Source organism: Vombatus ursinus, unplaced genomic scaffold (genome assembly GCF_900497805.2).
Source record: "Vombatus ursinus unplaced genomic scaffold, bare-nosed wombat genome assembly UNPS02014921.1, whole genome shotgun sequence".
NCBI classification, from domain to species: Eukaryota; Metazoa; Chordata; class Mammalia; order Diprotodontia; family Vombatidae; genus Vombatus; species Vombatus ursinus.
The window spans coordinates 65,840-75,574 of record NW_020954699.1 but is presented as its reverse complement, the minus strand read 5'-3'; the positions used below and the strand labels follow the sequence as shown (position 1 = coordinate 75,574).

The following is a 9,735-nucleotide window of genomic DNA, read 5'->3' as shown; positions in this document are numbered from 1 at the left end:
ATCAGGAACGTTTGGAAGTCCCCTATTTCGTTGAATATCCATCTCCTTCCCTGAAAAATCACACTAATTTTCGCTGGTTAGTTAATCCTTGGCTGCATTCCAAGCTCCTTTGCCTTATGGAATATCATGTTCCATGCCCTATGGTCTTTTAATGTAGAGGCTGCAAGGTCCTGTGTAATCCTGACTGTGGTTCCATGATATTTAAATTGTTTCTTTCTGGCTGCCAGCAGTAATTTCTCTTTAATCTGGTAATTTTGGAATTTAGCTATTATATTCCTTGGCGTTTTCAATTTGGGATCTCTTTCAGGTGGGGAGTGATGGATTCTTTCTATAGTTATTTTACATTCAGGTTCTAGGACTTCAGGGCAGTTTCCCTTTATGATTTCCTGAAGGATATTATCCAGGCTCTTTTTTTCATCATGATTTTCAGGTAGGCCTATAATTTTTAAATTGTCTCTCCTGGATTGATTTTCCAGGTCAGTTGTTTTACCCATGAGGTATTTTATGTTTTCATCTATTTTTTCATTTTTTTGTTTCTGTTTGACTGATTCTTGCTCTCTTCATAGAGTCATTAGCTTCCATTTGTTCAATTCTGATTTTTAACATGTTGTTTTCTTCTGTTAGATTTTGTACTTTCTTCTCCAATTGGTCAATTGTATTTTTAAGGGATTTCTTTTCTTCAGTATACTTTTTTTTCCAGTTGGCCAATTGTGTTTTTTAGGGACTTGTTTTCTTCAGTGTACTTTTTTTCCAATTGGCCAATTGTACTTTTAAAGGACTCCTCTACCTCTCTCATTTGACTTTTAAAATCCTTATTGAGCTCTTCTAAGAAGGTTTTTTGGGCTTCAGACCAGTTCATATTCCCTTTTGATGTTGCAGATGTGGGTTTGATGAAAATGTTGTCCTCTTCAGAATTTCTGTCTTGATCTTTACTCTTCTCATAATATGAATCTATCGTATGTTTCTTTTTACTCATGGTGTTTCTTTATTCCCTGGCCTTTAAAGAGATTAAGCTCTCCTGCTGGGGAGCAGAGGGCACTGACCCAAGCTTCTTGTGTTGGGAGCCTAGGTCTTGGTCACTGGCTTTGTGCGCTGGGGCTTCTTATGTTGGCAATTGGAGGCTGTAGGGTTTTGGCAGTTTACCTGGTGTTGGGGTGGAATCAGCAAGGCTTGGACTTTCAGGCAAATCTAGGTTGCCTGCTTTTCCTTTCCTTTAGCTTTGTTCAGCTCCTTTTAGATGGGTGCTGTCGGGTGTTTATCTGCCTGGGGCCCCTTGCAATGCTGCCTCTCAGTTCTGTTGAGGCACTGGGAGACTCCTTTGCTGTAGAATGCCGAGGCACCTGGTGGTTTTCTGAGCTGGTTTCCACCGGTTCCCCTGCCCTCACTGAGGCACTCAGAGGTCCAGCTGTTGGTGTTTGCCTGCTCGATCACCTGGGCTTCGGGATCTCCTCCTAGTTGGCAGTTGGAGGTTGTAGGGTTCTGACAGCTTACCTGGTGTTGGACTGGAATCAACAAGGCTGGAACTTTCAGGCAACTCTAGGTTCCTTTCTTCAGCTCCTTTCAGATGAATGCTACAGGGTGCTTATCTGCCTGGGGCCCTTTGTGGTGCTGCTTCCCTTATTTTTGCTGAGGCACTGGGAGACCTGTTCGCTGTAGAATGCTGAGGCACTAGAATCTCCTCCTGGTGTGCTAAAGTGGGTCTTTCCACTAGCTGGCTGGGCAACTCCCAGTTCCATACTGCTCCCCTTCCCCCAGGGTAAGAGGGGCCTTTCCCGTTAATCCCTCTAGCTACCTGGGCTACTGCACTGCTGCACCCTGTCTTTCTTCTGGTTCAGCTGTTCCAGGGTTTTTTCTGGGGTCATATTTTCTGGGTTTTCAGAGATTGATAGGGGAGGGTGAGAGCGACTACCTTTTTACTCTGCCATCTTGGCTCCCAGAAGCGGAAGTAAATTCCTCTTTCTGTTGGAAGGTTTTTCCACATTGATTACATTCATAAGGTTTCTCTCCAGTGTAAATTCTCTGATGTTGATCAAGACTGGCCCCCTGTATGAAATGATTATATACATGAGGTTTTTCCCCCATATGGATTCTCCAGTGCTGAGCAAGATTGAAGCTGTATCTGAAAGCTTTTCCACATTGATTATATTTGTAGGGTTTCTCTCCAGTGTGGATTCTCTGATGTCAAACAAGATAGGAGCTCTTTGTGAATGTCTTTCTGCATGGATTACATTCATAAGGCTTCTCCCCATTGTGGATTATCTGATGCACAATACATATTTCTCTCCAATTGAAGTCACAGGGACTATCACTCATGAATTTTTGCTTATTAGTTCCTTCCACCGAAAGGCTTAGCTCTGCAGGAGTCTCTTTCATTTCAAGTCAGAGCTCTCCTTGTTACTATTCTTCTCTTTGAGGGTCTTCCAAGGTGTTGGTTGGCAGCACAGGCTTGGGCATTCAGTAGAGTTTCACTGAGAGTGTAGCTAGACAGCAGCTCCTCGGGCCTTCTTACTCCAGCATCCATGGTGCATATCCTTGCTCAAAATAAGAGATTACACCATCTCTAGGAACTGGAAGTCCTTGGTCTGTGCACAGAGTTGCCTGGTTGCCACTTGCCTATTTTCCCTTTTCCTTTCTTATTCTTGGTTCAGCAATGGCGTCACTCATTAACTTGGTTCTAGAATCTTGAACAGATCATGAGTTGGGATGCTGGCCGAGGATACGTGGGACCGTTGAAATCAACAGGACACCTCTTTCCATCCTTTGGTGGCAGTTGCCCCTCACTCAGGAGGTTTAGATCCTGGACAATCCCACATTTTGTTAACAGGAAAAAAGTCTTACCAAGAATTCCAAAAGTCATTGTTTGAACCAGGAAGAAACTTCATTAATGACCTGGCCAGACCTGGTCAGATCAGGTGTTCCACGTGTGGATACACCCCAAGTCAAATTTTTAAGGATTTATTTTCTTCAGTTAGCTTTTGTACCTCCTTTTCCATTTGTCCAATTCTCATTTTTAAGGAGTTGTTTTCTAGGGTGGATTTTATACCTCTTTTTCCATTTGGCCAACTCTGCTTTGTAAGGAGTTATTCAGTAAATTTTTATAGCTCTTTTACATTTTGCCAATGCTTTTTTAAGGTGTTATTTTCTTCACCATTTTTGTGCATCTTTTCCTAAATTGTTGACTCTCTTTGGATAATTTTCTTGTGTCACTCTGATTTCTTTCCCCATGTTTTTTTTTAATTTGATTTGATTTTAAAAGTCCTTTTTGAGTTTTTCCAGGAATTCTTATCAGTTTGTTTCCAATTTACATTTTTCTCTGAAGTTTTTTTTAGCTGCTTTGACATTGTTGTCTTCTGGGTTTGTGTCTTGATCTTTGATGTCAGCATAATAACTTTATATTGTCAAGTTCTTTTTTCATGTCTTGTTTTTTTTTCCAGTGTATTTTTTTTTACTTTTAACTTTATGTTAAAGATGAGCTCCGCTTCCAAAATGAAGGGACATTATCTCAAACTCATTTTCTTTGTTATTCTTTTTTTTTTCTAGTGAGGCAATCGGGGTTAAGTGACTTGCCCAAGGTCACACAGCTAGTACGTGTCAAGTATTTGGTCTGAGGCCGGATTTGAACTCAGGTTCTCCTGACTTCAGGGCTGGTGCTCTATCCACTGCACCACCTAGCTGCCCCCTCTTTGTTACTCTTAACAGTTCTATTGGGGAGGGTTGATAGTAGAAAATGTCTGATGTAAAAAATGTTTGTTTTGCTTTAATACAAAAGGAAAAGGAAAGTAGCATTATGATTTAATGGTCAGAGTGACAGACTTGGAGGCTGAAGAAACATGGTTTGAAACCCTACCTCTGATACTAGCTGTGTGGGCATGAGTAAATGATATAAGCTCTCTGAGCCTCAGGTTTATTACCTGTAAAATAAGATATAATAATACTTCCTAGGGGAGAAGGGAAGTGAGAATCAATTGAGGTCATACATGCCTAGCAAAGTCTGTGGAGCTACTCTCCCTTCCCCCACTCCCACTGGCATGCCAGATTCCCAGAGGACAGCTGCTCTATCTCTGCTCTGGCTTTTAGAAGTAGACTTGAAAGGCTGAGGCAGCTTGTCATGGCTCATAAGCCCCCAACAGGAGACCATCCTGATGATAATCAGTTGATGGCAGTTAGTCCATATGGCTTAATTGTGGGTATTTACTACAGGAATAGAGTTGGAACAAAAGAATTTCTCACCATCCCTCTCCCAAAAGTCATTGAGATAGTCTCTTTCCAGCATATACAGGGTCTGGGGGAAAGTGGATTCCAGCATAGGAAGCACCTGTGGCAAAGGAGTAACTCCCAGCTCTCAGATATCCTTTTGCTGGAGTTCTAGGATGTCCCCCTTACTTGTGGTGTAGCTTTTCTTTTGGACTCCTTGTTCAGCCTTGAATCTGCCTTTTCTACTTGTGTCCCATCTTCCTTTGGCTTCTGATCCAGAAACTAAGCTTGGCTGCTATGCACAGATCCAGGATGTTAATGAAAGGTCCACAAATCCTTAATTGCCCTGAAAATTTTCACAAAGTTCTTCTCTCATAGATGCTCACCTTCCCTGATCTTGGCCAGACTAGGCTGCTGATTTTATACATGTAGCCCACAGGATAGGGCTAAATCCCTCAACTAATCTGGGCTGACTTCCTGGCACAGGAGATAACATGCCAGAGATTTCCTGGCCTCCTTCACTGCTGGGTCACACCTCTGTTCCATTGACTTGTTAATGGTATCCCCAGTAAGTGATTATTTGTTTGACTTGGTCCATCCTCACCTTTACACAAAAAACACGATTTGCAAGCCTTAAAGTGGGGGCTTTTTATAGAACACTTTTTATAGAGCTTTAATATTTGCAAATACTTTTCTCACAAGCCACCTTGGAAAGTGGTGCTATAAGTACCATCAGCCCATTTTACAGTTGAGAAGACTGAGGCTCTGAAAATAGTGATGTACTCTAATCCCCCAATTCATTAGAGATGAGTTCACACAGGTTGTACTTAAGTGGTGGAGAAGTATACAGTTGTCTCCCATATCAGTCCTATTCTGTGATACCTCTCTAGGTCAGATGGCAACATGAGGGTATTGTGGAGTGTAAAGTTGCGCAACCTACAATGAAAGAAACTGAGGCAGAGTTCTGAGCCAACGGCACTTTACTAAATGGTCCATGGTCCTCTCTAATGAAGTGGACTTCAGATCTTCTTCATGATCTGAAATGCTCCTGGTCCCCAGGACCTTACTTTTATTGGGTTTGATACCCAAATATACAAAAGAGGCATGGTACAATACAGACTCTCATTGGTCAGTAGATCTTGCTCTTGAGGGTCAAAAATTAAGATGGGCAAGGCTAGAGTCATCCCCAGTGACCAAGTGGTCATAAGATGGTCTCCTGCTAATGTTGGGCAAGAGAGGATGACCTGGTAGTACAAAAATAAGTTGAGGGATTTTCAAAAGAATGAAAGCATCCCACCCATGCTGGGCTTTACCCAGCAAGCAAGGGGGACTTAAATGGCCAGAGATCTGTTCCCATCCTCCCCTGGGGTCCCAGCACTAAGACCATTCTTAACTATGGCCTGTGCACAGATGAAAATAAACCTAGCCATAAGTCTTTGAAACCAGGGCAGAAGATCCAGCTTTTGATATGCATTCTCATAGCTGTTCTCATCTCTTTCCTACTCCCCAGGAAGAAGTAAGCCCTCACACTGTAAGCATGCCTGCCCTTGGATAAGTCTGAGGATCGGCATGACAACCCATCTCACCACACACCATGGCCTACTCAAAATTACATGACCTTTCTCGATGCTCCAGCCCTTGGAAGCCTTGGGGCAGATGCCAGCAATGTCCAGCCAGACTGCCAGCAGGGCAAAGGGCTGGTCAGAGTGTTTGCAAGCAGTGTGAGAGTGTTAGTTTTGGCAATATTTGACATCTCAATACTAAGGGGTAAATGGGGTCTTCGGTGCTCATCTAGGCTAAAGAGAGATCAATGCTTCTGGGAGTCCTTATTTTATAGTGCACTGACATGAATACATTCAGACTGCACAGGATCGCCCAACTCTCCTCACATGCCATTTTTTTTCCTAGCAAAATGAGCTTAAAGCACAAGGTCATACAAATCTGCAGGGAATTTATCATCTTGGCTTAAGAGAAAATTTGAAAGCAATCCCATAAATCATCTTTCCTCCTCAAGTTTGAAATGGAGCTTTGCTCGTCCAGCGAGGAAGTTCTCAGAGGAAGGAGTAGGATGTGGCACACTCAATCCATCTTTTCCATTTTAGAAACCTACCAATCTACCAGGTATCATCTGTGCAGCTGTCACTCAGAGCACGCTCCCAAGGGGGAAGGAGACTGGGTAAAAGTTAGCCTGGAAGAGAACAAGAAACAGAGTGTGGATGTCCTTGGGTCAAGGGCCATCTCTGCTGTCTCTTCAGCAAAGTGGCTGCCCATGTTTGGCTTGATCCCTGCAGTCTCATCCTGGGTCCTCTATGAAACATTTGTTATGGGCTTATACTTCTTGAGCCTGGTCCACTGGCCAGTGGCATAGTTCATTTCAAAGACTGTGTCAGCTAACATGGTGGTGCTTCCTGTGCAGTCAGCTTTGTCAAGAACTTCCATGTGCTCACTGAGCTTGATATGAATGATGTCATCCTGCTCTTGGCAAGAGTTCTCCCTGGATCCTGCCATGAAGCCCGGGATGAGTGCCTTCTCAGGCCTTGTCACTTTGTTTGCAGTCTTGAACATTTCTTGTGCAGCACACATTTGCTCCCTTGTGAGGGATAGACCTTTCTTGGGTTGTGGCTGTGGGGCTGGCTGAGTTTGTGACACCACTGGAGGAGTCTGTGTTGCAGGGGCAATGGCAGGCAGGGTTGTAGGGGTCAGAGGTGAGGTAGGTGGAGCAGCAGCTGCAGGAGCAGGCTTGGCATTGCTGTTGTACATGGGTGTTCTCTGCTTGAACTGAGCAGGAAGAGTAGTGTTTGGGGTTGCAGGCTCATCTGGCTGCCGGGTGGTCTACAAGGTCTCTTGAGCTGAAGGAGCTGGCTGTGTTTCAGAGCTCGGTATACAAGATGATGATGGAACCACACTCAGAGTTGCAGGCAAGTAGCTTGTAGAAGGTAGTACAGGCTCAGTGTTCAAAGAATCAAGTTTCTGGGTAGAGACAAAGCCAGCAGCATAATCAGGAGTAGCATTTTTGACAAGAGTTTCTTCTTTGGCTTACTTTTTCCACAACTTCTGTATCTAAAGTCTTTCTTCTTCTTTTTGCCTCTTGGCCTGCACCAACCATATCTAGCTCTGAAATATCTAGTAACTTCACTCCCTCTTCTTTTCATAGAGGGGTTCAAGAAGAGAGGATTGCAGTTCGGTTTCCAGCAGGGCTAAAAACACTGGGTATGGTTGGGTTTCTGAAAGGAGCCTGTTTCAGGATACCTTTAAGAGATGTTGTGGTATCAAATTTTTTGAGTTCCTTTGGCATAAAAAGGTACTCCAGCTGTTTTCTTGAGCTGTGGATTACTGCAAGAGTTTTACTCTCAAACTGGCACTTTTTGGCTTTCTTTTCAGCTAAAAATGCTTCACGGGAGGCGTGATTGGTCCAGCAAATGTGATCAAGGCATTTTTGTTTAAGTACTGACACTCCAAAGGCAACATAGCAGATGCTTCACTTTCACTAACTTTTTCTCTAAGCTCTCCTGAAATATCCTGAACGTTGGGATTCTGTTCTTCAAGATCAAGGTTAAGTGAACTGGTATCTGTGAAGGATTTTAAAAATATCAGCTACCATTAAGACCCAAGGGTCTGAATCCAAGGTTGCAAGCTGGATAATTTCAGTCAATGCTCCTTTCATCTCATCCATGGCGCCTCGAGGGAGATGCAGGGTCCCAAGCAGCAGCTTCAGCCTCATGACAGATGAGAGGTTCTGGAAGGAGAGGCAGATATTGTCAATGACTGTGGCAGTGAGCAGCGACACCATGTTCAGCAGTGCCCACAGTTCGTCCGTCACCCCCAACTTGTTGTGCAGGCACAGGCCGGTTTCGCTCTCCTACATGGATGCCATCTTGGGGGAGAAGAGAGGGGGGAAGCGCTCAGCTGGCATCTTATGGAGACATCTATATGCCCAGAGCGAGGACCCTGAAACATGGGAGCACCTGCCCAAAGGCAGGAAGGCTGACCAAGGGTGAGGCTGGAGTTGATCCCCTTCTCTGTTAAAAATCTCTGACAAAACAGAACTTAATACAATTCTAGTTTGGTGTGTAACCAGGCTAAAACCTTAATAGCGCTAAAATGAACATCACTAGACCAGATGATTTACATTTTTAGGTTGGCAAATTCAAATAACTGAAAAATCAAAAAATTCTGTAGCCAAATTTTATATTTGGCATATATAATTACCTAATCTTATTGCAAATTGTCAAAACCAACTGAAAAATTTTCACTCTAGATATTTTCTTTTAGCTGCTCATCCCTTCCCTTATTTCCTCACTTAGGAGGATGAGATTCTCCTAGGAACTATTAACAGCATACTTTTCTATAAGATGATGACCTCTGACAAATAATTAAATTCATTTAAAAGTTGCTAAAATAATTTTATTTATAACAAAAAGTTCTTGTGGGCAGCTAGGTGGCACAGTGGATAGACCACTGGCCCTGAAGTCAGGAGGACCTGAGTTCAAAGCTGGCCTCAGACCAAACACTTGACAAGTACTAGCTGTGTGACCTTGGGCAAGTCACTTAACCCCAATTGCCTCACAAAAAAAAAGAGAGAGATAAGGGGAGCTAGGTGGTGCAGTGGATAGAGCACTGGCCCAGAATTCAGGAGGACCGGAGTTCAAATATGGCCTCAGACACATAACATTTACTAGCTGTGTGACCCTGGGCAAGTCACTTAACCCCATTGCCTAACCCCCCCCCAAAAAAGTTCTTGGATGGGATATTTAAATACATTGAGTAGTCAGTTTCATGACAGTGCAGATTGAATCAATTATTTATAATAAAACATGTTTGCCTTTCAAGACATGCTCAATATCTAGATGGTAATAATAAACCCAAATAAAATAGACTTTTCTCATTTAGGTAACACTAGATATTCTTACATTCTTTTCTTCAAACCAAAACTGAAGATGTTTTAGGCTTAATAATTAATAGAACAACAGTTTGGTCCCATAAACTTTTCCATCAATACTCAATTATCCTCACATTAATTTTAGGAAGAGCTAAAATTTTAGGTTAAATAGCTCAAATCTTATACCTGCATAGTATTATAATAGCTCAGATGTGCTCCAGTATTAACTTAAGAAATCAGGATTTAATATTGTATTTATACTGATAACCTGCCATGATTATAGAAATTTGCTATAGAAAGAAAGTAGGGATATTATACAGTAGGGGAAAAATGCTTCCCTAATTTCATGTCAGTTCCAGTCTGGAGTCATATACAAAGTCAATTGAAGTGAGTCAGGCTTAAAAAGTGTGGTATTTTCCATGAAGAGGAAATGTCATCCTGAACAAATTGAGTCAAGATAATCCTACTGCAGCCCATGCCAAGAGAAATTTTCCCAGCCTAACCTATTAGACCTTCACCTATACTTCATGGATGTCAATCCCATCGGGTTACTGGCATCATGGATCATTGGCCTAATAGGATTCCTTGATGATACCTGGAATCAGACTCAGAATAATATAATCCCATTAAGTCTAACAGCAAGTTCCAATGATCATAGCTTC

The 9,735-nt window shown here is 42.7% G+C and overlaps 1 pseudogene; it reads right to left on the bottom strand.

The window, feature by feature from the left end:
- Positions 1–6,501: 6,501 nt before the first annotated feature.
- On the bottom strand, positions 6,502–8,107 carry LOC114029188 (annotated as a pseudogene).
- Between the last annotated feature and the right edge of the window lie 1,628 nt (positions 8,108–9,735).